Source organism: Ostrinia nubilalis, chromosome 4, assembly GCF_963855985.1.
Source record: "Ostrinia nubilalis chromosome 4, ilOstNubi1.1, whole genome shotgun sequence".
In the NCBI taxonomy this organism is placed as follows: Eukaryota; Metazoa; Arthropoda; class Insecta; order Lepidoptera; family Crambidae; genus Ostrinia; species Ostrinia nubilalis.
Window position 1 is genome coordinate 16,668,316 of NC_087091.1, and position 12,619 is coordinate 16,680,934.

The window sequence follows — 12,619 nt, forward strand, 5'->3', positions numbered from 1 at the left end:
AAAATATATTAAAAAAGTTTTATTCTTTAGAATAATATGGCGTTTCAAACAATAGTCTGGTGAAGTGAGTGTCTCTCTCCGAAAAGCGGGACCGAGCCTGTCCCGCGCGGGACATTTAAATCTGATTTAAAAATCGGGACGTCCCGCCAAAATCGGGACGTCTGGCAACGCTGCTACCTACCTACTTATACGCCAAACTATCTTATGATTGTTATGCATTGTTAAGTAGGGTTATAATACCTAATTATGATTGTTATGCATTGTAAGTAGGGTTATAAATAATTATAATTTACATAAGCAGCAGGTCGGTTATTTTTATTTAGGCAAATGTAATATTTTAAAAGACAATACGTACGATCAGATATTAAGATCAAAGATAAAGATTTCTGCTGTGAAAAAAAATATAAAACAGCTAACTTCTATATCAAGTTCCAACGTCGCTATACGTACCTACCTACTTAATGCTACTGGATTATACGTTCATAGCTCAGAAGTTTAGTCCTTTTTCAGCAGTGTTTAGTAAGAATATTATTACAAATGGGCTTTTAGGGATTTTGTTCACATGGAATAAACGACAAAGTTCTTATATAGTTACTTATCCAATAGGTAGTAGTAACATATATGTAGAAAACAGGAACTTAGATGCCAACGAAAGAAAATAGGCTATCAAATGTTGTTTTGGGGACTTACCTTTATAAAAATATCACATTTAAAAATTCATACCATTTGTTGTTATTTAAAAAACAATGTCAATTTTGACGATTAACTGAAAGTCTATTATCTATGAATATAGTAGCGATATATGGTATCCAGCGGCAATGGCAGTGCAAAATTTTGACAATGACTGTAGTTATCATACTTCGAGTTTGTCCATGGAGACGGCAAAAGTCCTTTAGTTGGCCATAAAGTAAACTTAACGGAAAATGTTACTTAATTGATACCGAGGCGCAACCTGGAAGCATTGCTAAGTGTGCTCCTCGTTACTGGTTCATCGTTCGTCATCGTCATTGTTCGTAAAAACCGGGTCGCGGCAGGCAAATAATAAAATTAGTCTTATGTCTTCTCCCTTATTAACTTCGATGGATAAATAGCTAAACCTCCTTGCGCGTAACTGACGTTTGTTGGAAAACCGATTTTTTCAGGCCATCGGATTTTAATTTCAAAAGTCATTGACCAATCCCAGTTCATATAATAACTATTATGACGTTTTCTATTGGCCAAAAGATTTAACTCTCTAAAAATCCCCGTGCAACCATATCCTGCTTAAATATTGTGCACTTTATTCAGCACAGATTAAACAAGCTAAATGACAAATAGAATAGATTGAAATGACAGATTGCACTTGAATTACCCTACTGGCTTCGCATTCCATGCTACCGGCTCATCTTTTTGCTACTAGAAACACAAATTGCCTAGATCACCTAATGGTTAAAACTAACAAACAAGCTATTACGATGGTATTAGACTCCCTTATCACAGATCACTCTCCTGTTGTGTTTTGTTGTGCTCTACGTGGGACTGAGAATGCCAAATCACCTGTGAGCACTCGGATAGCCAAACGTATTAATTACCAGGCTTGCCACATGGAACTAGCAAAAATAGATTTTTCAGATATAATCAATAGCGATGATGCTGAAAATGCTGCGGATATTTTAGTTAAAAAAGTCTCATCGCTAATCATCTCGAACACTATAACCGCACATGTACCGAGTAGTAAGCGCATTATCAAGCCCTGGATAACACCTGGTTTGCTTCGTTGTATACGGCATAGAGACAAACTATACCGCAGGGCAAAAAGGCAGCCGGATAATGATGTCGTGAAAGTCTCATATAAACGTTACAAAACTTTTTGTAACAAATTACTGAAAAAAGTTAAGACTGACTATGAGCGTTCGGAATTTCAAAAACACAAAAATAAGCCTAAAGAAGTATGGAATCTTATTAAGAACCTTTCTAACTTAAAAAAGAGGACTCCTTCGTCAGATGAGCTTCTTTCTACATGTAATGATCCACAAGCATCAGTTAATTACATTAATAAATTCTTTGCTAGCGTAGGGTCAAAATTAGCAGCCGAACTTATTGTGAGTTCTCCAAATTCATCTATTGTTTATTCCCCCAAGGAACCAGATGTTTTGTTGAAGGACTCCATGGCACTTCTTGGCACAGATGAAACAGAATTAGAAGAAATCATCTTGAGTCTGAAGCGGGATTGTGCTACGGGCTGGGATTCCATTCCTACTTCTTTTATCATTGATGCAAGACACGTCCTAATTCCAGTCTTGAAAAAAGTTTTTAACCTTTGTCTCTCATCTGGCATTTTCCCATCCGCCTTTAAGAGGGCATTAGTACACCCAATTTATAAGAGTGGGGACAGATGCAGTGCCACTAATTACCGTCCTATTTCTGTATTGTCTATATTCTCCAAAATTTTAGAAAAAATCTTAAACAGAAGACTTATTGATTACTTAGATTCTAAAAGTTTACTTGCTCCAAATCAATTCGGGTTCAGAAATGGTAAGTCCACTGAGGACGCTGTTCTAGAAGTAATAGATACTGTTGTTAGCAATATTAACCATAAACAAACATCACTATGCATTTTTATTGACCTTACCAAGGCATTTGACACTGTATCTGTTCCTATTCTAATCACAAAACTCTACGACATTGGTATCCGCGGTATCGTGCTTGATATATTTAGGAGTTACCTGAGTGGACGAAGTCAGTGCATCAAAATAGGCAACAACACAAGTTGTGATGAGCCTATTAATTACGGTGTCCCTCAAGGAAGCGTCCTGGGCCCCACACTATTCCTCATATACCTAAATGACCTATGCCAATTACAGCTTCCTAATAGTAAAATTGTTGCTTATGCTGATGATACAGCAATTATTACCCATGGATCGAACTGGGAAAGTGCTCGCTCAAATGCTGAGACTGCTTTAAAATCAGTGATGAGTTGGTTGACTGGCAATCTACTTACCCTAAATTTAACCAAAACAAAATTTATGACCTTTGCCCCTAAGCTTTCCACTCAGCCAGATGAATCATTTCAAATAAAAGCTCACAAATGTTCAACTAACCCTGAATTTGACCCATGTCATTGTGAGACGATATCACGTACTCATAGCATAAAGTACCTTGGAGTGTTACTTGATAGCGTCTTATCATGGAACGAACACCTTAGGGTCGTTACTGCGCGGGTTAGAAAACTTATTTTCGTTTTTAGTAGATTGAGGGCTAGTGCTGATCCACTTACTCTAAGAACTGCTTATTTTGCCCTTGCACAGTCCATTATTAACTACTGCATCACAGTATGGGGTTCCACCGGTAAAACTAAGTTATTACCACTTGAGAGGGCCCAACGTGCCGTCCTTAAGGTTATGGCTTCTAAACCAATCAGATACCCTACTAAGATGATTTACGAATTCTGGGAAATTCTATCAGTGCGAAAACTATTCATTCTCAATGCTACTCTACGCAAACATAGGACTGTTAATTATAACCCTAATATAGTAATAAACAAAAGGAGGAAAGATAGGGTGTGTCAGACGGTTCATTGTAGATTGGAACTTGTAAAGCACCAGTACAATTATATAGCTCCACTCCTTTATAATAAAATAAATAAAGAATTAAATATTTATTCCTTAAATAGTTATCACTGTAAGAAAAAAATAACAGAGTGGCTTCTCAAGCTTGAATACGATATGGTTGAGTCTTTGATTAAATAATACTAAAAATAATATATACATCAGCCTGATTCCTTCCTTACATTGAACACAAACACACACACGCACACACACACACACACAAACACACACACACACACACACACACACACACACATGTTGGTTTTCTTTTGTTATTGTAAGTTCATCTCATATTCAATTCATGTAGGTATTCAGTTAAAGCTAAATAAGTATTAAGTTATTTATTAGTAACCTAAATTGTTTATTTATAGCGTCTGTATTAGAGGAAGGCGCTAATGACTGCGACACAGTCTTTGACTACTGCAGTCATTAACGTTTCATTTTGTCTATGCACAATTGTAATTGGCTACAAATAAAGTTTTTATTATTTTTATTTATTTATTATGTTAGTTTACAAATCATGTAACAATACGCTCCTCAAAACAATATTATAACGAAGTAATTTATATTGCTCCTAAAATATCAAGTTTTCTTAACCTTAAACTATGTAAATAAAAGAGTTTTCTTTACAACCGCTAACAACGTAACAAAAATCATCACAATAGACGATAACAATTGTAAAGTAACCCACGCCTAAAGAAGTTTTAATAGATTTTATTAGAAATCGTTATTTCTTTTATAAACCAAACATAAAAAGTTTTCTCTCCCGGAGTCGTTTTCGGCTATAACCTGCAGGGCAACTCCAAAACGCTGTTTACGTAATTTCGGGTATATCTGTCACCGTCGCTCATGCTGGCATCTCGGTTTGCGTGAGAGGGATGGCAATATTCGAAACTTGGGATGACGTTTTTCGGACTAACCCCCCGTTTTCGATTGTAACCTGAGCGCGGGAGGTCGTAAATTGAGGGAACGGCTCCTTCGAGGAGATCGTTAGTGAGAACGCTCGCTAAGCGCAGAGAAATAATCAAACTTCTTCGGATATTACCGATATTAAAAATGAAGTATGACTATGAGTACTGATTTGATATTTGATTCATAAGATACAAGAAGAAAATACTTCCCCTTGCTACGAAGTAGAATAGTTTAAAAGCACGGTTTCACCACGCACCTGTAACTTTCTTGTAGTAAGACCATAGGTAAGTAAGACTCTATTTAAAAATGTTTGTAGCTTTGTACATACAAAGCTTTTTGTCTTTTGTTAATGACCTGATGCAATTTTCTATCCCCCTTACTAATAAAAAGTTACACAGTTGTTGAACACTGTTTTAAAATGTCATTTCCATACAAAACGTCACTTTAAAACACTGTTCAACGAGCGTGTAAGTTTTAATAGTAAGGGGGTATATCTTTATTTCCAAGTACCTATCTATAAATAAGTAACTTAATAAAATGACCTGCTTTTCTGCTAGCAGTTCAAGGAAATTGTAAACAGCCACTTATTCCAGCCGTTGCTGATTTCTATTCCTTACTTGTAGAAACTATAGCAATGTTCAAAATTGGAAACTGCGATTTCACCTCCCTGCCAAGGGTCCCGTAATGTAAATACCGGTGTATCGCGGCGCTCTCCACTCGTTCATTGGCCATCAATTCTTCCCCTAATTGGTTCGCGTGAAAAGTAACTTTGAGCACTCGGGACATGGATCAATGTTCACTGGAAGAGGAATCTAAAACAATATGTTAAATATTATATCGAGTCAATATAATATCGAGGTCCAGAGCGTACGTCCAGCAGTTTATTAAGAATCGGTTGAGATTATGGCGATGATGAGGCCATGTTGCCTCCAGGGTGTGATGTGTTTAAATTTCTTCACCTGGAAATCCAGAGTTCCATTTTAGACAGTATTATTATCTTATCTTGTATCCTGCTGTAATCTTTTCTTATTATTGTTATGCTGCAACTTTACTATTTCATGTGTGTTAAGGGTATGCAAATAAATTATGTATTGATCTATCTATCTATCTACTAAATCATAGGACTTTGGGCGTGCAGTGATCTTAGTAATAATTCTAAAATATTTAAATGTTACCTAAATTATTTCTTCTGGTGACAAAAAGTGACATTATAGAGCTTTATATTTTCTTTAAGGACTTGAGAATGAGAGAGAATTAAAATACTTTCATATGCATCCATTGTGATATTATGGCTTATTTACTTTTCCTACTGCTATTTATTTTGCTAGAGTACCTTCCAGTATCCATAGCGCTTGTATGACGGCTAAAAATCCAATTCGCCTCAACTTCAGTGGCGACTCTGTGCGTTTCACTTTAAAGTGCAATATCTGGTGTTGCTGTAAAATGTCGCGTTTGCTGGTTTAATTGGAAATATCGACGTGACGGGACTTTTGGTCAGTCGATGGAAAAAAAAACTGAAAACTGTGGGCTTGCCATCACCGACCTGCATTTGGCAACTTTGCGTAGTGGCAGAATGCTATTTGTTAAAGCGACTAGATTTCATTTGGTTATTCTGATTGGTAGATATTGCCTTATTTACTTAAGTACCTATGTATGTATGTGTTTTGAATTGGCCATCTGAAACTACTGCAATTATTCTCCTTGTCCAAAACCCAAAAGCTTTACCCTTATGTAATCTTCCAAAAACCTTTCAGAAATTCCACAGAATCTCACAAATGCACTCAACAATTGTACCCCAAACTCACCAGATAATTACTTTTATTATCAACCCTCGCCTTTTATGAAATCTCGACAGTACTTAAATAAATAGGAACCGGCACCTTAGGCCGTAATAAAAAGCTTTCGCTCAGATTAAAAATAAGTCATTGTGAGAGAAAAATTGACAATACAAACTCACCTGTCCAAAAAACGCGTCCGAATGTCGGGGGATAGTCACAAAAGACCCTTAAATGCATCAAACAGATTGCGGAGTCTTAACACCCGCCAGGGCGCTGTTCGAAATATGGGTCTCTGCCCACCATTCTACACAGAGCTCTTCAGAAGACAAATGTCCTCACAAACCGAGGTCTCGCTCCGTTCTGCGCGAAGCCCTCAAGGTCTCTCAGACCCTTCAAGTTCATTATTCTAATTGCTTTTTCATACGGAACTCAAACGGTTTACTCTTTCGAGTGTCATCCACTTCGCAGCGAAAACGTGGAAATTAAATTATTTTCTCGTCCTCAACGGATGTTTTTGACGAGATTAATCCGAGATAATGGTCCGCTCCGCCTTCCCGTTTCTGAAATTTTGAGTTTTCAAGAGCGCTTTATCTTTTTAATTTTTTCCAAAGCGCACTCTGTTGGGACGGACCAGATAAATTAATTTTATTTGCAAGTTTGACCTAATTTTGTTTCTGTTCCATTTTCTCGGACTCGCGATGACAATTTGCCTTTTTATGGGCAGGTAACGGTTATTGCGGCTAAAATTCTTTGGAGCCATTCGGAAATAATAAGATGGTGAGGCGCTTTCAGTCAGGACATATCTTTTTATTAGGTTTTGAAGTGGAAGGTTTAGATTTGTGCAGGCATCGTAACGATTAAACTTTAATTTTGATTTTATTGTTTGTCCTTTTTCCGTGTTTTATGGAATAGAACACCTTACTAGCAATAATGCCTCAAAAGTTGTGCTAATATTTTTTTTTATAGTTAGGTGCAATCACAAATTCAAAGTCTGTCCGATGACTTTTGCTGGTAGGATTTTATTGGTGGTCAAGCTGCACATCCTGGCTACACAGGACTTGTAGCATAGAGAACGAGAGCTGAGAATAGTCCCGTAAATCGAAAAATTAAAAGCTCTTTCACATACCGACATGTCCAGACATAACAAGTTATTTTAAGCACTATGCTACGGAACTGGTTAATCATACTAATTGAATAAAATCCATTACAGTATACCTACATGTACTGCTGTCAGTACAAATAATACGTCGGCTAAAAGCTCTCATCGCACGCATGTCCCGGACTAGCCATTAAATTACGCGGCCCCATGCGGCGCGCGATTTACATGCGCACAGACTGCGTTTGCTTAAAGGAACATGCACATGCATGGGTGAAATAAATAATTTAGTTTCAAAACAGTATATTTTTTTTAAACATAATGCCATGAATAGGTTCAAAGTTAGCTAGTAGGTAATACATAGTTATTACTTCAAACTAGCTACGGGTATAGCCGTTTCTTGGCTATTAAAATATCTTCAGAAACGTCTGATAACTGAACTGATGCAAACGTGTTTAAGTGCCTACTATAAAATAATAGTAAGTAGGTAGTTAGTAGGACTTGTCTACGAGCTTTTTTCTCAAACAAGTGATAGTGTGCAGTTAATAAAAAACATAGTTTTACGTGTTTTAAATTGTCCCAGTTATTTCATTTACATAATAATTAATATATATTTTACACTACAACTTATACAGGGTTTAAAGCCTTTACTATAGCAGCAAAATTAACTAATTAAAGTTACGATAACGTTGTGTCATTTTTGTCTACATTTCAAGGTGCATAGTTACGAAATTAATTAATTATATTTCTTAGCAAACAGAATACTCAGTATAATTAAAGTACGCCCTGTATAAAGAGGGACAATTTAACTTATTCTAGGACCTGTACATGGTAATTATAACTAACGTCTCTGTACGCGATAGTTAAAAGCTTCCAGCATAAAGTGTCATCTCAAAGAGCGGCGATAAAATGGCTGCCCCATGCGGCGTCTAATTTAAATGCGTAGGGCTGAATGCTTCATCAGGATCCTGCTAGGAGAATAATGGTTATGAGACATCACTGTTGTCCTCGAGCACAGCGGGTAGCGGAGCGTTTGATTAAGGGACAATGATAGCTACACTTGACTTCAATTGGATATAGTATCAGGTGTTAGGTTGCGCGGAAATTATGACTTTGGGGTCAAATATTTCACTTATCGCTGTGCTTTTGGAGAGGCGGTTTTCTTTTACACATGGTAAGAACTTTGTTAATATGACTATGATGATATTGATGCATGCTAATTCATGCATAATCTATCGTTTGAAGGAGTTTCAATTTGCTGATAGTCATCATCATCTTTCTGCCACAGGAGACATGTAAAGTGCCCCATAAGGGCTACCTTTTCTTTTTTTTATTATTTACATTTTGACGTTCATAAGTGCCACTTGTGGTCTAAACTGAATAAATATTTTTGATTTTGATTGATTTTGATTTTGAGGACGTCCACTGCTGAACATAGGCCTCCCCCAATGATTTCCATATTGACCGGATGCTAACCGGCTGCATCTAGAGCGCCTTTTATGAGGTCGTCGGTCCACCTTATTAGTGGCAGTCCAACGGTACGCTTTCCAGTGAGATATGAGAGATTATTTAATCCACTCAAATTTCACAGCACCTAAGCTGTTTTTACCCCAATAATAGTCATCCGTTTGTCGCAACCACCGCTGCTACTAAGGCCCCACCCCAACACGTGCACACGCGTTGATTGCTGTAAACTTGTAAACATAATTGTTTATTGTGATCTCCGATACTTCCCGCGGATAGGGGACTCGTTAATTGGTAATGGGCTTGGTAATTTACTCCTACCCGCCATGGGAGCTGTGATTAACGTTTTATTATTTTTTACGAATTTGTAGCGTTATTGTAAATACTTTGTTTACATTAACGACAAACATATCTATGTAGCAAGAAGGTTTTAAGTTACATTTTTTGTTAAGACTTTCTGACAAGTAAATAGTAGGACCCATGTTAGTAATTCAACATTTTAATTTTACTTCGCATGACTTCATAATTTTGTATAACATATTATTCCACAAGGAGTAGACGAGATAATTTATCCGTGTAGTATTCCAAATGTATGCATATTTAATCGCCTTGGCAAGTTCCGAACCGCCCTCTCGAAACCCGGAACAACATTATTAATCAAAGTTCTAAAACAAATGATAAATCACGAAATTTGCGGCGCGTTTTCATCGCGTTTGCGTGCGCGCAACATCCATCTCACTTTACAACTAAAACCATTGTGTGCATCCCCTAAGTAACGACCTGATGATTTGTTATGATCACCTCGGCTGCGCTCAGCGGGCGGTCAAAAACTGCATCCACACACCACTCAAGCCAAATACAACTTTGATTGCGAAACACAAGTCACAGATTGCAGTAACATCGCCGACTTCCGAAATCGCAAAACAAACGAAACTAAACGATATTGCTGTAACAATTAAGGTCTGGATAATGAATTACGGATTCAATTCCAATTTGTGCCTTACGGATTTACGTTAAAGTGCGGTTTGGATTGGTAGAGGGATGCAGAATTAAACACCGCGCAGTAACATCTCTTTCCCGTATAATAATTCGAGATGGGAAGACAAGTGTTAATAATTTATTCTATTTCGAGCCGCATGACTGCGCCCACGGGGCGCTGTGACGTCAACTCGGCAGATCGTAGATAATTTTAATAGACCCGTTTAGGGGTTTCTGGAAGTTATGAAAAAGTTCCGCTTTAATTAAAAAGTTGAGTTGTTTTTAAAACGTTTACGGATAAAGATTTACAGAGATAAGCTTTTACCCATTTTCTGTTGAAAATTAGAGTTTGTTTATTGAAGAGCCTTTGGAGAGTTTACAAAATCGAAGCACTCATATAATTAACATTGATAAAATTATAAGGTGGTATAGCTAGGTCAGGAGATCAGAAGATTGAAGAAGAGTGCTCTTTGAAGAACGCCTTAGATTAATAGTGGATAGAACCATGATGAATCTCTACTAGGTATGTAATATGATAAAGCTGAAGAGTTTGTTTGTTTGTTTACTTGAACGCGCTAATCTCCCGAACTGCTGGTTCGATTTGAAAAATTCTTTCAGTGTTAGATAGCCCGTTTATCGAGGAAGGCTATAGGCTATACAACATTACGCTACGATCAATAGGAGCAGAGCAACAATGAAAAATGTAGCGAAAACGGGTTTTGACGTGTACGAAGTCGCGGGCACAGCTAGTGATAGATAAAACAAAATTGATCTAGTACTTAGTAGATGCCTATTCACATTCCATTCATGCATGTCTTATTTATAAAGCAATAAATAATTGTTGGTCAACCCACTCAGCTTGATCCTTGAAGCAAAAAAATATCTGCGAATGTTATTTTAAGCAGGAATCACAACACGGAGTGCGGACCAAGATTAATGTTCCGAGATTGTCAAATAATTCGTGTGCGATATTTATTGCCGTCATATCTATTTTATTGGATTCTGGGAGGTGGAGTGGGAATGTCTATTTCTGGAGAAGAGTCAGTTTTAGGAGTTTGGCATTTGAAGTGCAATTAAATAAGATAATAGTAGAGTTTAATAAGGTCTAGGAATACTTACAGCCAATAAACACGGCGTGTTTGAACAGTTTTAAGTTAGCAAGTTTAACGTAGCTAAGGAATAAATATTTTATTCAGTGAGACCGCCATCATGTGCTATTAAACCATTGGTTAAAATATCTATACCCTAATTCATTAAAATTAAAATTCATTAAGATATTTTTTTTAATTTGCATTAACCTTTATAGTCCAGTCAATGAATGCTTTAACAACGGTGTAGAGAGAAATCCGTGGAACACAATTTCTGACCTCGGGACTTTATTTAGACTAGATAGGAGGTAAACATAGCAAAAGTCCCCGCCCTTAGCCCTTGAGCCGGCGGGGAAAGGGGGGTTTAAAGGTACCACTTTTCGGTTTTTCGCTTAATCCTCGAGAACTATGCGTCCTAGTTACATAACTACTATGAACCAAAAAAAGCTTATTCAATTTGCTACAGGTGAGATAGTCAAGTTTTTCTATATCTTGTATAGTTTTCGCGGCATCTGCTCTAGAAGGTCTGTAATATTGGAAATTTTATTTTTGTCTCACATGTTCCCATCAGGAGAAAATCGACTAAATCAACATTGAGGAAACATTCTAGACATGCGGGAGCATGTTAAGCCTAGTTCCAGGGAGGGGACTGCACCGTGCGTAAATTTAGATGAACCAATTGGAGCCACTTTTGACTCCTCATCACTCAAAAACTACTGTGCATTAACACTTCAAATTTGGCTTATGTGTTGAGACTTGCAAGATAAACATCAGCTTCAAATTTCATAAATATACCTTAAACGGTTATTTAGGTATTGACGTTCAAATGCCAATGCTTTCTGATTCGAAAATCTTGCTATTATTCGCAATTTCACTGCTGAAGTTGGTCAACTAAAGAGTAAGATAGTACCTTAAACGTTATGTCACGCATATTTATTTAGATCTTAATTCACATGAACACAACCTTCGCAAATGAGCCCCTGTTTGTGTTGTGCGACTAAATATTTATAAACGTTCTGAATTATAAAGGACCCAACTTTGCGGACCCCTGCGAGTGTCAACAGAACTTATATTTGGATACAACTTCGCACGCAATGAAGAAACTTGTGGGCAAACTTATTTCATGCCAGTGGTTATGTTCATGAAGAATTCGGTCTGTCATATAAAACCACTCTTAACTTCTTGGAAAAACCTTAATTAATCCATTAATAATTAAGTATTTTGATCGGATGATGGATTGTATTTACGTTCCCTCTTCGGTTTTCTTTTTAGTTTTTTTATCTTTACCGCTTGTGCCAGAAGGAGAGTTCTAGAGAGAGAGAATCTAGTCAGCATTTGGACAAAACAAAACATTTAATACCCCGCAGACTACATACTTTTTGGCGGCCGATAGTTTAGTCTGGCTGTTAATCAGTATGGACAAGTATGGAAGTACACACATTACACCGATTTGGTATCTACCGATTTACCGTGTAATGGCTATGCTCACGTGACATTGGCAAACGTGGAAATACAATAGCCATAGAGGAGAAGAAGAAGAAGATTCCTCATACAAATTAGAAGCCGACCAAATTATCGGCTAGCTAAAAGTCTGTAGACTGCGGAGTGTCTTAGACTGAGTGGACTGAGTTGCACCACCTAACTTTAACAGTAACTATAGCGATAACCAGTGTATTTTGTATAGAGTTAGACATATTTTTTACGTTTGTCAATGTT